The sequence below is a fragment of the Ahaetulla prasina genome, chromosome 1, assembly GCF_028640845.1.
Source record: "Ahaetulla prasina isolate Xishuangbanna chromosome 1, ASM2864084v1, whole genome shotgun sequence".
Lineage (NCBI taxonomy): Eukaryota > Metazoa > Chordata > Lepidosauria > Squamata > Colubridae > Ahaetulla > Ahaetulla prasina.
In genome coordinates, this window is record NC_080539.1 from 210178269 (window position 1) to 210196323 (window position 18055).

Sequence of the window (18055 nt, forward strand, 5' to 3'; positions counted from 1 at the left end):
CATCCCCCAGAAGACCTGGGAGATGATTTGCAATCTTGGGGAGGATGGGAATGGCCACATTGGTACCTTCAAGACCTAGGAAAATCAAGAATACTTCAATTCTAATGAAAATTGAAGTTTCAAGCAGGACCTGATCAAAGTTGAATTTGTGCTTTGAGATTCAAGGACAAACTTATCTGATTCAAGCAGCTTCAGAATTGAAATGGTGTGAGGGGAGAGAAGATTAATCCACAAGACATAATAGGGAATCATTTAAAAGCCTGCCACTGCTTTATTTTTAGCAGAATAAGATGAAAATAATAGGAATGCTTCATTCTTTATAGGACATTAAGCCTGCCAAGTTTCTTCAAGGTCTTTACAACAATATTTTTTAAAAATATTTTTCTGGACATCTATTAAGACAGGAGATGAGAAAAGGACAACACAAAAAGAGCAAGTTGTGATGAACTTGCAGAAAGTGTCCCAACTCAGCTTAAAGAAAAACATTGTCAAAAATTGTTTAAGACAAAACCATTATTTTTACTTTTTCTCTTAAACATGCTTTTCTGGGATGTTATGCTTTGCTGCCACTAATCATGGATGTAGGGGGTACCAAGAAGTTTGGCAACAGTTGTTGGCAAGCTAGGTGACTCCAGAGGAGATCTTCCTCAATAGCTTCAAGAAAATCCAGGGCTCATTTGCAAAGTTTGGCCTTTTTTGGACAGGATTTGTTTGGGTCAAAATTTGTTGTGACTAAGGCCCAAGTAGTGATTACTAAACACAATTCAGTCCCCAACAAACTTATCACCAACCTTTGATGTCTTTGGCAACTTGCCAAAGGCTTTTCTTGGCAAAAACCCCACAAAATTCAAGATAGATAGATAGATAGATAGATAGATAGATAGATAGATAGATAGATAGATAGATAGATGCTTATACCTCCTTATATTTATTCATATATGTGTTTATATACTATATAATCTTTTTGTATGATACCTACATATATTGTTGTGACAAAATAAAATAAATAAATAAATAAATAGATGCTGACAAGAAGCATGGAAATCAACATTGCTTTTCTACAAAGAACCCAATGGCTTGTTGCTGCTCTTTTAAGCCTTATGGGAGTGGCCAATCATCTTCTGGCCTTACTCCTGAGTTGTCCTTTTTTCTTCAGCTGCTCTTGCCTTCTGGCAGCTCTTCGCATGCGTGCACTAGGAACCTGTTCCTCTGCCTTTCTGCTGTCTGCCTCTGGGGCTCTGGAGTTCACGCATCACTCCCAGATGGCCCTGACCCCATCTCTGCCTCTGATGCAGAGCCGTCATCCGGACCTTCCCCTGACTCCAGGACTGGCCCATTGTTCTCCCTAGCCTTCTTACAGTCTGACTCCACTGCCAGGTCCGCAGGCTGCTGGCGAACCACAACAAAATTAATTACCTAGCAGAATGATAGCAAAAGCACCCTGGCACAGTGAGATCAATGCAAAGAGGCTAATCATAACTGATACAGAGAAAGTGACAATTGTAACACTGTCAGTCCCTTATTCGTTAAAGTTGCCCACTTTAAAAATAAAACGGTGAGATATTGACGCCTTGATGGATATGTTTGAAAATTGCTATTCAATTCAATTTGCCAGTTTGAGCTGACAGTGTCAAGCATGTATAAGATTTTAAAAGATAAGAGGGGAAAACAACACTCAGCAGAGGAAACAGGCAACTGCTTCTTTAAAAAAATCCATTAGAGGTGGTATTCAGCCAGTTTGGACCGGTTCTGGTGAACTGGTAGCGGTGACTACAGATGGGTCCACCCACCTGCCCCGGCGTAATGCCGACCTATTTAACCCCATTTTCAAGGTCAGGCGCATGCGCGGAAGGCATGCGCATGAGCAAACACATGCACGGAAGACCGGGTGCATGCACGGAAGGTGCGCATGTGAAGCGAGCGTGCGCATGGCGAACCAGTGGTAAGAATAGGTGAAACCCACTGCTGAAACCCATGATGTATCATAGTGATAGAGGCTTCGGTGCATCTTCTGCAACATATTTACCAGCACCCATTGCAAAATGTTGTTGATATAAATCCGAGTGGATTATACTGAGCAGGACACAGAAATGTATTTTTCCAACCTAGTTGTCGCCCAGGTATGTAGACTTCAACTCCCAGAATTCCTCTGGCAGCATGGATATTACTGAGCATTCTGGGAGCCAGCCCTTGCAATTGAAGGGCGGCCAGCTCGAAAGGTTATAGCAAGTGCACTACCGCCTCACTCAGGAGGAGGAATTGCAGAAGTTACCATCACCCACAACGTATGAATGCTAGCAAATGGCAATGAGAAAATGGCTCCTAAGGAAGGGGCTGACATCATTGAGAGAGTGAATGTTTGGGAATTCATCCCTCAACACTTGGAACCAGGGTAAAGACGTGTCTAGGGGTTCTGCTGAGCCCCACCGAGCTCTGGATTTTAAAGATGAAAATCTCTATTTCAGTTTGTAATCATACTTTTTATCCACTTGCTTTTTATTTTATGCTGCTTTGGGTTTGTTGCTGGTTTTGATTAAAGGCCGGAATCAATGAGATCATGTTAGCCAAAGGAGAAGACTCTAATCTCCCACATCCACCTTTACTTATAAGTGGAAAAACACTTAGTATTGGCCCATCCGTGCAAGGAAATCTGTATCACATCCAGTAACTCTGTTATAAATCGATGCTGTATTTTGGTAATTGCCCCTGGCTGCGTTTCCTAGATGTAATTTATATAACTTCTTTTTCAGGATCATGCACCTTGCTTCTGATGAAGAGGTCTGTTATCCACAGAAGTTAAAACTATAATACATTTCTGATTAATCTTTCAAGTGCTACTTCTTTTTACTTTTGCAACTTCAAACTAATGCAGCTGCTTCTGTGTAAAAGGCACACTTGACCAATATACAGCTAGTCTTCGAATAACAACAATTCATTTAGTGACCATTTGAAGTTACAATGAGATTGAAAATGTGACTTATGACCATCTTTCACACTTACGACCCATGGTCACATGATCAAAATTCAGATACTTGGCAACTGGCTCATATTTATGATGGTGCAGTACCCCAGGGTCATGCGATTCACCTTTTGCGACTTGATAAGCAAAATCAATGGGGAAGCCAGATTCACTTAATAACCATGGCACTAACTTAATTGCAGTGATTCACTTAACAAGAAAGGTGGTAAAATGGGACCAAACTCACTTAACAAATGTTTCACTTATCAACTGAAAGTTTGGGCTCAATTGTGGTTGTTAAGTCGAGGACTACCTGTAGCGAATTATTACATGAAACTAAGAGGAAAATGTACCTCAAAGACTAAATGGAAGAAAAGTTCAGCATTGCGTTCCACACAGATCTATTGGATGCATTTATTTTAATAGTTTTCAACCTTTCACCTACTACACATTAGAAATATTGCTTCATGTTGTAAAAGATTTTTCTTTGGAGATTGGTTTTCATTACAGCACCATAAGCAAAGCTTGCCCCTTTTCTAAGTGAGCAGTTGTTGACAAGAGCCATTTAAACTGTCATATCTTCTAATAAATAGCTATGTAGCCAACAGGGGAGGGGGAGAGGGGGGGAGGGACCAGAGAGAGAAGGACACACCAACATCACCACCAACAAAAGTCTTTTAAGATATAGAAAACTTGAATTCCATTACCGAGAACCATTTTTAGGAAATGGTGGGATTAAGTTCTAAATATCAACACCAGCTTCTATACCCAGTGGCAACAAAAGGTAGGCATGGATAACTAGAAGTGTCACCCACAATGATTGTAACTGGAGTTGCTATCTCTCTAAGCTGAAAAGCTATAGACTAAGCAATCAGTCCCTTCTTATGGAACCAATGTAATTCCCATTACAGACTAAATTGCTTGGGGAGGAGTGTAGCTAAAGACAGCAGATATCATATAGATATGTATATATGAATATCAGGGGTGGGTTCTACTTACCTTTACTACCGGTTTGCAACGGGATCACATGCACGCTGAGCTTCTGCACATGCGCAGATTGTTTATGATGACCTCCGGGTGGGTGGGTGGAGCCTCCCCCAGGTTTTACTACCGGTTCGCAAAAACCAGACAGAACTGAGGGCAACCCACCACTGATGTAAACCAGGGGTGGGTTTCACTTACCTTTGCTACCGGTTCGCTCGCGCACATGTGCTCACTTTGCTCATGCGTGTGCCCCGTCTGCGCATACGCAGAAGCTTCTGCACATGCGCAGATCGTATCTGATGATGTCCGGGCAGGTGGGCGGAGTCACTGCTACCAGTTCACCCAAACCAGGGCGAACTGGTAGCAATCCACCATTGATGTATACGTATGTATCTACACATATATACATATGCACATATACATATAATATCTGCTCGCTTCAGGCATTGCAACCCTGGAAGCATACCAGAAGTCAAAAACAAAGCAGTTTTAGTTCAAAGTCCAATACATTAGTAGGTAATTTGCCTCCCATTCCAAATGAGAAAACATCAATCCTCCTATCTCCTCCCCCCCAAAAAAAAATCTAAACAAAAGGCTAAGTTTTTAATCTGCTTTTCTGAAAGCCAATAGGATTGGAACCAGTTATATCTCAGGAAACAGGGGAGACTATTCCAGAAGACAGGCGCTATCGTGGAAGTGCTATGTCTCCTGGATCCCATCAGTGGTATTGTTTCAAGGAAGGGATCTGAAGTGTATCCAACCTACTGGAGCATGTGCAATGACCAGATAACATGGGGGAGAAGTGGTTGATTTAAACCAGAAAATACAGCTGCATTCTGCTGCTAGTACTGTCACCACCGGAGGAACAATTGGCAGATGTAGGAGATGACCAGGCTGAGCTTGAAGGAGGGGTTCTAACTAGGCAGATATAGGAGATGGCCAGGCTGAGCCCGAAGGGCGGGGGTCAAACATGTCATCAGTCTCAAGTTCCTTCATGCCCACAAGAGATCTAAGCCCAGCCCATCTCGAATTCCATTGGTTTTTCTCTACCGCCAATTTGCTTTTGACTGTTAGTAGTTCAGATTCTTGTAGAGAGCTTCAGCTTGCGATAAACCTTTATATTCATTTGAACTGCCTGGATTTCCTGATTTCTCACACTTGACAACAATGCTCCTAGGATCATATCATGCCACTGCAGTTTTCACAGTTTTTTGCAGCAAGACCATAGTGTATATCCTACTGCATTCTGACTTTAATGACACTATACGCTGTGATTGTTACTATTATGCCCATCACAACCACATACCAGTAGTTCTGGAACTATGCTTGTGCATGCAGGTTCTCCATGGGCATCCATTGAATACTTCTAGTTACTGCTGGTCATTTGGCTAGAACTAGATTTCTTGATCATAAATTCCCTGCACTAATCAGAGATGGTGCTAGCTATTACTGATTGTTCCTTCTCACTTTTCCCTCTACCTCCTGCTCTTATTATCTATCAACCAGGCTAATTTTGATCATAAGTTTAATGCTCCAGGAGCTACATGATAAAGAGCTAAAACAACATTTGAAGCACCAGTCCAAATTTGCCTACAGTAGGTGACTGGGTGATGCTTGGTGGAAGGAGAAATGAAGCAGGGCAAACCCAACTCTTTTAATTTAGCCCGGCATCATCTTGTAGGGGAGAGAATTTAATAAATAATTTTCTTAAAAGAATAAAATAAACTTGTCTCAAATAACTACAAGGATAGCACTGTTCGCTTGTCTGGTAAATAGAATAGATAAGAATAGGCCCCCCAAGGCTGTGTGCTTTCCCCACTTCTCTTCTCTCTGTATACCAATGACTGCATCTCCAACGATCCATCTGTTAAACTACTGAAGTTTGCAGATGACACAACAGTGATCGGTCTCATTCGAGACAATGATGAATCCACATAGAGATGGGAGGTTGAACGACTAGCCTCATGGTGCAACCAGAACAATCTGGAACTGAACACACTCAAAAACGTAGAAATGGTGATAGACTTTAGGAGAAACCCTTCCATACTTACACTTCTCACAATACTAGACAAAACAGTATCAACAGTAGAAACCTTCAAATTTCTAGGTGCTACCATATAACGAGATCTAAAATGGACATCTAAAACATCAAAAATGTCATCAAAAAAGCACAACAAAGAATGTTCTTTCTGTGCCAACTCAGGAAGCTCAAACTGCCCAAGGAGCTGCTGATCCAGCTCTACAGAGGAATTATTGAGTCTGCCATTTGTGCCTCTATAACTGTCTGGTTGGTTCTGCAACCCAACAAGACAAACAGAGAGAATAATTAGAACTGCAGAAAAAAACAATTGCTACCAACATGCCTTCCATTGAGGACCTGCATACTGCAGGAGTCAAAAAGAGGGGTGTGAAAATATTTACAGATCCCTCACATCCTGGACATAAACTGTTTCAGCTCCTACCCTCAAACGACACTATAGAGCACTGCACATTAGAACAACTAGACACAAGAACAGTTTTTTCCCAAACGCCATCACTCTGCTCAATAATTACCTCAACACTGTCAAACGATTTACTAAGTCTGCACTACTATTAATCTTCTCATCGTTCCCATCACCCATCTCCTTCCACTTATGACTATATGACTGTAACTTTGTTGTTTGTATCCTTACAATTTATACTGATATTGTTTCCTGATTGCTTATTTGTAGCCAATGACTATCATTAAGTGTTAAATTTGTACCCTATGACTATCATTAAGTGTTGTAAGTGTTGTACCTTAATGAAGGTATCTTTTCTTTTATCTACATGAGAGCATATGCACCAAGACAAATTCCTTGTGTGTCCAATCACACTTGGTCAATAAAAAAATTCTATTCTATTCTAAATGCGGATTGCAATTGAGACGGCGGAATTTATGCTGACATAATTTTCTGCTCAAAGACTGGTGGATTTAATAGTTTAACTTAGCCATGAGGAAGAGACCAAGGGCAGCTGAAATCTGCTGACTAGAACTTTCTTTGTTTTACAAAACTAGCCTGCTCAAGTTCTGTGGAGAACTTCTCTTGGGGAAATTTCATTTACTGTTATTGTTTGCTGCTGCCAAGCCAATGCATCACCTCAGAATAAAAATAAGACCCAACTTGTCCTTCAATTTACAGCTTTTCCAATATACAAAGCAATATTAATAAGAAGGGTCCTTCCTCAGAGTTCACAAACATTTTAATTTAAAGGTAAAAAAAGAGGAAAAAAAGAAAAATCCTACTGAAACAATGAATAATAAAGGACCCTCTATTTATTTTGTGGCTTTTATTTAACTGTATTTCTGAATGAGTGAGGCAGCACTCATTTTCATTTTCAAAGCCACATTAGCTTGCTGCATCATTGGGTAAGATCCAAGGATTAATCAGGGTTGTTGCTTTTTGCTATCTGGTGTAGCGGCATGTAATGAAAATTATGCCTTCAACTCCCATGCCAGTTGGAATATATTGCAAAAAATAACAGCATCAGCATTATATCAAAATAGACAGCACTGCAGAAAATCAGCTAATGCATTCTCATGCCAGTGGCATTCAGTTTCCAGATTTTAGGAGTAATGAAGTATGATGGAATCTTAGAATAAGGATCCTAAAGTTTTTGTTCAAAAAGACTTGTGTTAAAAGTGAACAGATCAATATCAGATCTTCTTCCAAGCTATCCTTAAAGAACCCCATGTGGATATTACCAGGGATTTTGGTGGAGGGAGAGAAGGTGTACAAGAATGCACATCACTAAAAAAAATCCACATCTACCTGTGTTAAATTATTTTTAAAGTGATTTCCATCATAAGGTCCCTGGGTAGATAGTTATTTAGGTGAATCCCATATACTCTGTTTCCCTGAAAATAAGATCTACCCCAAAAATAAGACTTAGCCTGATTTTTAGTGTGCTCCTAATGTAAGCCCTATCCCCAAAATAAGCCCTATTTAAGGTCATCATCAGCGGGGCATGGCCAGCACCAAAGGTGGCAAGGGAATGGGAGGGCAATGGTGTTTGGCAGCAACTGCAGCCTGTGCTGTGCGGGTGAGTTGATTACCTGTCTAAGCAGCAGGCAGAGGCAGAGATGTGGGGGAGCCCTGCAATCTGGCCACACCATGTGGGATGCAGGAAAGCCAAGATTCGATAGGCCACAGTGGGCGGGTGGCTCCAGGAGGCTCATCTTTGTGCTGCAGCACTGGCAGCAGATGGAGGCAGAGCTACAGGGGGGAAAGCAGGCATTCCTGATGCGACATGCAGGCTGTGGGAAAGCCAAGAGATGTGAAGATGAACCTCCCACAGCCGTCCACCCACTCCATCCCACTGTCTCTCAACTTGCCTGCTCCATTGCGGCCAAGAGAAAGCAGAAGTGGGCCTGCGGCCACACAGGGTCCTGATGGATGGGACTGCTGGAGCCACCACCATGAGGCGAGACAGATGTCATGGTGTGGATGGCCTGACGGAGGGGCCCTGAGATAAGCCTGTGCAGGGTACATGGAGCAATTCCACGCCCGCCTCATAGTGGCGACACTAGCGTGCCGCGCAGCCTCCTGGTCCATTGTGGCCATGAGCAAGCAGAAGAAGTGGGCCTCCTGTACATGAAAAAAAAAAGACATCCCCCTAGTGCTTATTTTGGAGCCCCAAAAAATATAAGACCCAGTCCTATTTTCAGAGAAATATGGTATCGCAAATAGGGCACACTTTCTTCTCTCTATAGCCATAGGGAAAAACTATTAAGATTTTATCTGAAAGAAGTTCAGGAAACATCAAAGTCAAGGTCAAGCATCCATCAACTCAGACCTCAGCCATGAAAATATCTTATGAGCAAGTTCCAAGCTAGGTAGAAGCCAATATAGAAAACAATCAAATAAATTAACCAGTTGCCCTCCAGATGTGCAGCCTACAACCCAGCTTGTTGAAGACCAGTTTTGCTGGAAGAAACTACACTAGAGACAATATTAATAAGACGTTAACTTATGACTAATTAATAAGACATTAAATTATAAAACTAACAGTTGTTACTGCTGTTTCTAAAGAGCTGCCAAGGGGAAAAACTAGAAGACAGATTTTAAAGAAGACACAGAGAAGGGGGAGAGAGAATTAAGATTGGACCAAGAGTTTAGAATGAAGAGAGTTGTGGTTTAGAAGGAAGAGAGATGAGTGAACTAATTCTTTTTATGCCAATCTCCTGATGCAAATGGTTCTCATAACTGGAGCTTTGAACTACAGAAGAATATCTACAACCTGGAAGAGAAGATTAAATCAGTGCCTTCCTGCATCATATCCAGCGAGAAGTAACAATACCTCTTTGTAATAAGCACATATGGGGATTTTTGATTCAAATACCAGGTTTCCAGGTGGCCTTTGATGAGGAACAGTTAACATCAGCTGAAGACTGACTGATTTCTCTTACAGGATTGCTATTTTGAGATAGTTTGTGTGAAGCAAATCCCTTCATCTTGCAAAGGAAAGAAAAACAAAAGCAGCAACAATTTTGCATGCTTGGCAAGGATACCTGCTAACTCCCTCATGCTAATCCACTGTAATAGTTCATTTATTTCCAGAATTACAATATTGTTTTTGTTTAAAGTAGTCATATATATTGTAGTCTCCTCAATGCCTGACAAGTTATTTATTCCACTGTTTTACTGGGCCACGATTCAACCAGTTAGTGTTGTGGTCCGCCAGCAGCCTGCAGAGCTGGCAGCAGAGTCGGACAGTGAGGAGGGAGAATAATGGGCCAGTCCTGGAGTCAGGGGAAGGCCCTGATGAGGGCTCTGCATCTGAGGCAGAGATGGAGTCAGGGCCATCTGGAAGCAATGCGCGGACTCCGGAGCATCCAGAGGCGGACAGCAGAGAGGCAGAGGAACAGGAGGAGCCTGTTCCTAGTGCACGCTTGCGCAGAGCTGCCGGAAGGCAAGAGCAGCTAAAGCAAAAAGGATGACTCTGGAGTATGAGTATACTCATCTGAAAGAAAGACGGGGTAAAGTTTCATACTGTACATGTAATAAAAGGAAGCAACACTGGCCAACAGGAGTCACCATTTTATTAGTTTCAGCCTTATTGGGACTCTCCAAATGCAGGGAGACAGATGTTATTCGGACCTTTGATTGGGAATTGCATTGAATTCAAAGAAAAAAAATTGATCACATGGTGCCTCCTGGTGGTCAGTGTAACTACAAATGCCATCCAGGATATAAGTCTATGAAGATGCTCAATCATCCAGGTCATGGTTGTCCCAATGCTGCTTTTTTTCCAAAAGGCAATTGGGCTTTTTTTTTTTCCTTTCAAATTTTTTTACTTCTCATCCAAGAAGCTTCTTCAATTCTCAAAATAAAGGACACCCAAGATAAACACAACATAAAAATAAAGAACACCCTGCTCCTTTTGTAAAAAAAAAAAAAAAAAACCACCATATACTGAGGCATATACAGTCATGTGAAAAAGAAAGTAGACCCCCTTTTGAATTCTATGATTTTATGTATCATTCAGGAAATAGTAAAAATCATCTGCTTCCTAGCAATTCTTAAAAGTAGGTAAATATAACCTCAGATGAACAACACATGACATATTACACCATGTCATCATTTCTTTCTTTTCTTTTACAAAAAAAAGAAAGAAAGAAAGAAATGTCATTTCTTTTACCAAAAAAACAAAAAGGCCAAAATGGAGAAGCCATATGTGAAAACTAAATATAGCCTTACTGCTTTCATAAGTATGTCCTGATCAGGGGTGAAATCCAAAATTTTTCCCTACTGGTTCTGTGGGCATGGCTTGGTGGGCGTGGTTGGGGAAGGATATTGCAAAATATCCATTCCCTCCCCTCCTGGGGGAAGGATATGGCAAAATATCCATTCCCACCCCACTCTGGGGCCAGCCAGAGGTGGTATTTGCCGGTTCTCCAAACTACTCAACATTTCCGCTACCAGTTCTCCAGAACCTGTTAGAACCTGCTGGATTTCACCCCTGGTCCTGATACATAAAACCACAGAACTCAAAGAGGACGTGCTTTCTTTTTCATATTTATTGAAAATATGAAATATTTATTGAAATATTATTCATATTTATTTATTGAATATTTATTTATTTTATTTTGTCACAACAGTATATATAAGCATAAGCATAAGTAACTATATAATATATAAGCATATATATGAGTATAAATATGTAATAACTATATAAATTGGATATAATGAAAGGAAACAGTAGGACAGGAACAGTAGGCACGTTTGTGCTCTTATGTACGCCCCTTACAGACCTCTTAGGAATGGGGTGAGGTCAACAGTAGACATTTTTGGTTAAAGCTTTGGGGATTTTGAATAGATACCACAGAGTCTGGTAGTGTGTTCCAAGCATTAACAACTCTGTTACAGAAGTCATATTTTCTGCAATCAAAATTGAAGCGGTTAACATTAAGTTTAAATCTATTGTGTGCTCGTGTATTGTTGTGATTGAAGCTGAAGTAGTCTTTAACAGGAAGGACATTGCAATAGATGATTCTATGAGTTAACTCAACATTTCCGCTACCAGTTCTCCAGAACCTGTTAGAACCTGCTGGATTTCCCTCTGGTCCTGATACATAAAACCATAGAACTCAAAGAGCATGTGCTTTCTTTTTCACATGACTGTAATGGAATATGGCATTACAAGTCATAGTGTAATAACAGCCTATCAAACCTGGCAGAGCAAGCCACTATATATAAACAGGGAGCAAACCCCATACTCACTAGCATTGATGATATTGCTAGTCGAGTAATGAAGCATCTGCAAGCAAATAACCAAGCTCAAACAGTACTTTTATATGCAACGAAATTTCATTTTAATGTATGCCGATTAGTGTACAGTCAAAGTTACAATAAAGTTATTCTAAGTCTACTAAGGCCTCCATAATGTAATGTGTGTATTTCTTGGTCTTAGAAGGGAAGGGAAGGTGACCGTACATACCCATGATGGCAAACCTATGGCACATGTGCCATAGGTAGCATGGGGAGCCATATCTGTGGGCACACAAGCGTTGCCCTAGTTCAGCTCTGGTGTGCATGCACGTGCCAGCCAACTGATTTTCGGCCTTCCAGGTCCACTGGAAGTCATGAAACAGGTTGTTTCCGGCCTCTGGTAGGGGAGGCCATTTTTGCTCTCCCCAGGCTCCTAGAAAGCCTCTGGAACCTAGGGAGGGTGAAAAACAGGTCTTCCGGTCCCACCAGAAGTGGGGAAACAGGCTGTTTCTGGCCTCCAGGAAGGAAAGGCAGTTTTCACCCTCCCTAGGCTCCTAGAAAGCCTCTGGAGCCTGGGAAGGGTAAAAAACAGGTCTTCCGGTCCCACCAGAAGTGGGGAAACAGGCTGTTTCTGGCCTCCAGGAGGGAAAGGCAGTTTTCACCCTCCCTAGGCTCCTAGAAAGCCTCTGGAGCCTGGGAAGGGTGAAAAACAGGTCTTCCGGTCCCACCAGAAGTGGGGAAACAGGCTGTTTCTGGCCTCCAGGAGGGAAAGGCAGTTTTCACCCTCCCTAGGCTCCTAGAAAGCCTCTGGAGCTTGGGAAGGGTGAAAAATGGGCCTACCATGCCAAAAGTGGGGGGTCGCATGCACATGCATAGGGTGCATTGAATTATGACTGTGGGCACACATGTGCGTGACCCCCCCCCACAGCTTCCCCCCACTTTTGGCACGCGATGGCAAAAAGGTTAGCCATCCCTGGTATATACCATTTAGATAGCACTCTATATGAAGTAAGTATAACACCCGACTGGATACATTACCTCCAACATCGCCAATGGCAATGGGAAAACAACAATTTGGAGCACAAATAGTACTTAGACTTATATACCGCTTCACAGTGCTTTACAGCCCTCTCTAAGCTGTTTACAAAGTCAGCATGTTGCCCCCAACAATCTGGGTCCTCATTTTATTGACCTCAGAGGGATGGAAGGCCGAGTCAACCTTGAGCCTGGTGAGATTTGATCTGCCAAACTGCTGGCAGCCGGTGATCAGCAGAAGCAGCCTGCAGGGCTGCACTCTAACCACTGCACCACCGTGGCTCAAATATCTCCAAGGTATTCCTTCCACCACTGTAATACTGTTAATGTTACAGCAGAGAAGAATGAGACTTTCTCTGCTGCATATGGTGAACAGGCCTTGGGCTGAGGGTCTTATCTACATCTATACCAGCAGATCACCTGCATTATGATTACTTACAAGGTCATTTACTAAACTTTCTTCCATTTAAATGACACGTCAAGTGCACAATCCCTTAGTGTCCTTAGGTATCTTGTTTCCCTCCAATGTCTTTTATTTCTCACCTCTTACACACATGATTTTAATCAATCTTGACTATAACAGAATTCAGCAAGGTTTTGAGGAGGTTGGTAAATAAAAAAAAATGCAAAGGATTCTAGAATCAACCTTGGCTTCACTTTTAGAATAAATGCTGCAGCCTCGCTTTCTTTTAATGTAAACAATTCACTTGCTGTACAGGAAGTAAAGAAAAGAAAAAGGAGTGGGGAAAAGGAAAGAGATGTTGATGTTTCCTTTACTTAAATGAAAATAGTTCTTGCAGGAAAAATCAATAGGATCTGAAAGAAAAAGAAATGGATATATATGAATGCCATAAAAAAAAGGAATTGAATGTTTAAATAATTGTATGGTGTCTAATTTAAGATTAGGGAGTGAAATCACATATTATTTAAAGTGTACACAAATTTGCTTTCTAATAATAGCCATTCAGAAGACAATGAGAAAATTAATGTTCACTTCACCATGTTCCAGGATAGCCATCATAAATCTGATTCCACAATTCCACTTTCCCTTTATTGTCCTCATCCTGCAGATTCTTATGTTTATGTGCACAATTCAATTACAAAGAAATAGAAAATGGTGCTTGAAATCAATAGTCTATTACAGGGTTGCTATGACAGAGGTGAAATGGCCCTTTTAGTCTATTGAAATATAAGCCTGTGTTGTCTATCTCTGTGCTTGGAAGTTCCAGAGTTCTTGAACTCAGCATCCAACTGATTTGACAGCAAACTTTCTTAGACCCAGTTCTGTAAAATCATGGATGCTCAAGGCTGGGATCAACAGTTCATGTCTGGAGAGATATTTGGTACCATAAGGCAGCATCTACTGAGCATGCAAATTAAAAACAGCAATTTAAAATGATAAAAATGTCACAAGATAGCCAAATCTCACAATATTTGTATTTGTACCTAAATTTTGGGCCATTTCATATATATATATATGTAGGTCTTTGGTTGTTCGGGTTTTCTCCCGTGTAAACGTAGCCAAGACATTTCCAATTTTACACGGGAGAAAACCCGAACAACCAAAGACCTACATACAAACACCGTGAAAACCTCAGAAAATATATATATATATATATATATATATATATATATATATATATATATATATATATATATATATATATATATATATATTCATTTACATTAATTTAATATTAATGTATATGTATATTATATGTATATAATGTATATTAATTTAATATTCATTAATTTAAGAAATGTTTTTTGCAGCCATGATATTGGATACATTTGTACATGGTCATTGATACCTGAAAAGTTGTTGGTTCCTGGGCTCTGGTGGCTGCAGTTCTTCCTTAGCATCTCTGACCAGAATTCTGAAAGTTACAATAAACAGTTTCTACTTCAGGTAAAATAAAATAGACACTTAAGAACTGTAACTGAGAGATGGTATTCAGCAGTTCTGGCCAGTTCTGGAGAACCGGTAGTGAAAATTTTGAGGAGTCTGGAGAACCGGTAAATACCACCTCTGACTGGCCCCTCCCCCACCTATTCTATGCTTCCGGAGTCCCAGCTGATTGGGAGGAAAAGGGGATTTGCAGTAACCTTCCCCTGGAATGGGGTGGGAATGGAGATTTTACAATATCTTTCCCCTGCCACGCCCACCAAGCCATGCCCACAGAACTGGTAGTAAAAAAATTTGAATCCCACCACTGAACTGAGGCAATTTAAGGCATGTTGTGTTTCACAAAGTAAGACAAAGTTTTGCTGCAGTGAACAAAGGACAAATGTCCTAGCGACTTTGGCCAGTAAGGAGCAACTATACAGTAGTAAGTCAAAGACTTACTACTACAATTGGGACGTGAATTTCTGTCACAAGTCATTACAATTGTGAGTTGGTCCAGGGGTGAAATGCTCCCAGTTTGGACCAGATTGGCAACTCAGCTGGGATCGTCAGAGCCTTTTTTTAATCTTTTAAAAGCATTTTTAAAAGGTAAAAAAGCTGAAGCCTGCTAGGCAAAAAATGGAGGGTGTAGGCAAAAAATGGGGGGGTTCCTTTTTGAGAGAGAGGGAGGGAGGGAGGGAGGGAGGGGAGGAGGGAAGGAAGGAAGGGAGGGAGGGAGGGAGGAGAAGAACGAAGGACTACAAACCTGGCACTAGACGCAGCTTCAAAAGATAATCCAGGGCTGGAAGGGACCTGGAGGTCATCTAGTCCAACCCTGCTCCAGAACGACATTGTTAGTGAGTTTCTGTCTTTTGATCCCCCAGTCACATGGTTACATAGCCATGCCCACCCAGTCACATGACCCCACCAAGCCATGCCCACAGAAACAGTAGGAAAGAAATTTAGATTTCACCACTGAGTTAGTCCCAATTTTATGACATTTTTTACAGAGGTCATTAAGCCAATCACACAGTTGTTAAGTGAATCACTCATTACCTAAAGACCTCATTATCTCAAAACCTAAAATGGATACCTAACATCAAAAATGTCATCAAAAAAGCACAACAAAGAATGTTCTTTCTGTGCCAACTCAGGAAGCTCAAAGTGCCCAAGGAGCTGCTGATCCAGTTCTGCAGAGGAATTATTGAGTCTGTCATTTGCGCCTCTATAACTGTCTGGTTGGTTCTGCAACCCAACAAGACACACACAGAGAATAATTAGAACTGCAGAAAAAAACAATTGCTACCAACTTGCCTTCCATTGAGGACCTGTATACTGCACGAGTCAAAAAGAGAGCTGTGAAAATATTTATACACCGTCACATCCTGGACATAAACTATTTCAACGCCTACCCTCAAAATAACACTGTAGAGCACTGCACATCAGAACAACTAGACACAAGAACAGTTTTTTCCCCGAACGCCATCACTCTGATAAACAAATAATTCCCTCAAACTGTCAAACTATTGCTATTGCTATTGCTATTGCTATTGGTCTTCTCATCGTTCCTGTCACCCATCTCCTCCCACTTGTGACTGCATGACTGTAACTTTGTTGCTTGTATCTTTGCAATTTATATTGATATTGTTTCCTAGTATGATTTGATTTCTTATTGTACCATATGACTGTCACTGGATGTTGTGCCTTGTGATTCTTGACGGGTTTATCTTGCCTTTTTATGTACACTGAGAGCGTATGCACCAAAGACAAATTCCTTGTGTATTCAATCACACTTGGCCAATAAAGAATTCTATTCTGTTCTGTTCTGTTATATTCTATTCTATTCATTGAATTATGCATTGATAAGCAAATCCAGCTTTCCCAATGGGCAATTTTGCTGGAAATAAGCAAAAAAGTTTACAAATCACGATCCTGTGACCACAGGGCGTGGTAAAGGGTATATCAATTGCCAAGTCAATTGTCATGTTCCCAAATTGCGATCATTGACTGCAGGGGTGGTGCAATAGTTGTAATTGTGAGTACAAGTCATGTCACTTTTTTCAAGGCCATCATAACTTTGAACAATCATTAAACAAATGATCAAGAACTACCTGTAAATCAGAATTGTCTACCAACTTCATTATATTGGGAGATTGGGAAGTGGGCCCTTGTGTCCTTATAGAAAGTGCAGTCTAACAGAATATGAACTATAGATTCAAAGAGTCCTTCTCTGCAAGGGCACAATTTTACCTCTTAAAGACTTTTTTTTTATTTGCGCTCGTGAATAGCTATTGGGAGGGCATTATAACTTAGTGCTCTTGGGTGTTTAGGGGAAGTTATTTAAATATCCTACAGGCCTAAAAAAGCAGGGCTTAACTATTCAGAAAGTGCCAATGATGAAAATCAGACATGCAGAATGATGCAGCTTCCAATCCGTTCAGAAGGAAGAATGTGAATGCATTCCTTTTCCAAAGAAAGAAGCTAAGCCAGCTGGATATATTTTCTTTATCAGATAATCATTCTTCTAAATTTAAATTGGATAAGAAAGTATATAAATCGAGACAGGGCGAGAGATGCCTATCTTAGGAACATACTGATTAGCATATTTCTAGCCCACAACATTTAACATTTTTTTAAAAAATGAATACTTAAATGCATATTTTTGAAATGTATTTCCAATCTGGTAATACATTTATATATTGGGGGTGGGGAAGCAAGAATCAAATCACAACATGTGAATTGCAAAATTCTGATGTTCTTATCCACTCCTTGGATCTAAAAGTGCAAATCAAATCAATTTGTATTAGACGTTGCAAAGATTAGCAGCTGGCATCTACCTTGCCAGAAAATCCCAAGTCTTTTTCAGAGGTATGTAAAACAGGTGTTTTTCTTCTTTTGTTTTGTTTTGCTTCACACAATGACATTTGTAAAATATTTTCTGAGGCTTCTTGCCACTATGTGGTGTGCAAAAATAGCTTCTGCTAAAAAATCTGCTATGTTTCTATCCAAACAACCTTAATATCTTCAGGATAATTTCTTTGAAAGGTAAGATGGGATGGACAAAATAATTGCTAAATGCCAATAGGCATTGATCTTTGATGGATTCCATCACACATGAAAAATCAGTCTTGGAACTAATTTCCCCCCCTCAATTTTTATTTTAGAGCTTAGAGGAGTAAAAAAAAAACTGTAATAGAAATTACTCTTCACAACCAGTTAATGTGCTAAAGCTGCATCTAGTTTCTATTCAGACTGTACCAAAAAGGTATACTGTCCGCTTCTGTACCAAGAAGCATGATTGATGGAACTTCTTTAAAATAAAACATAGAGACAGGAATAGTCTTGCTATCTCATAGAATCCTGCTCTGAAAGTGTTGTGTTTATAACTGCCTCAGCTGCCTAAGCACCTGAGTACAATCTTTTCCTTTTTATTGTCAACATTCAGGAACTGAACAATGAACC

The 18055-nt window shown here is 40.6% G+C and overlaps 1 long non-coding RNA gene across 1 annotated transcript; it reads right to left on the reverse strand.

The window, feature by feature from the left end:
- Positions 1-12464: 12464 nt before the first annotated feature.
- On the reverse strand, positions 12465-17186 carry LOC131189110 (uncharacterized). The gene is made up of 3 exons (XR_009152918.1): positions 15360-17186; positions 14520-14585; positions 12465-13524 (listed from the first exon to the last, which is right to left on the reverse strand). It is a non-coding gene; the product is annotated as an uncharacterized LOC131189110 (long non-coding RNA).
- Between the last annotated feature and the right edge of the window lie 869 nt (positions 17187-18055).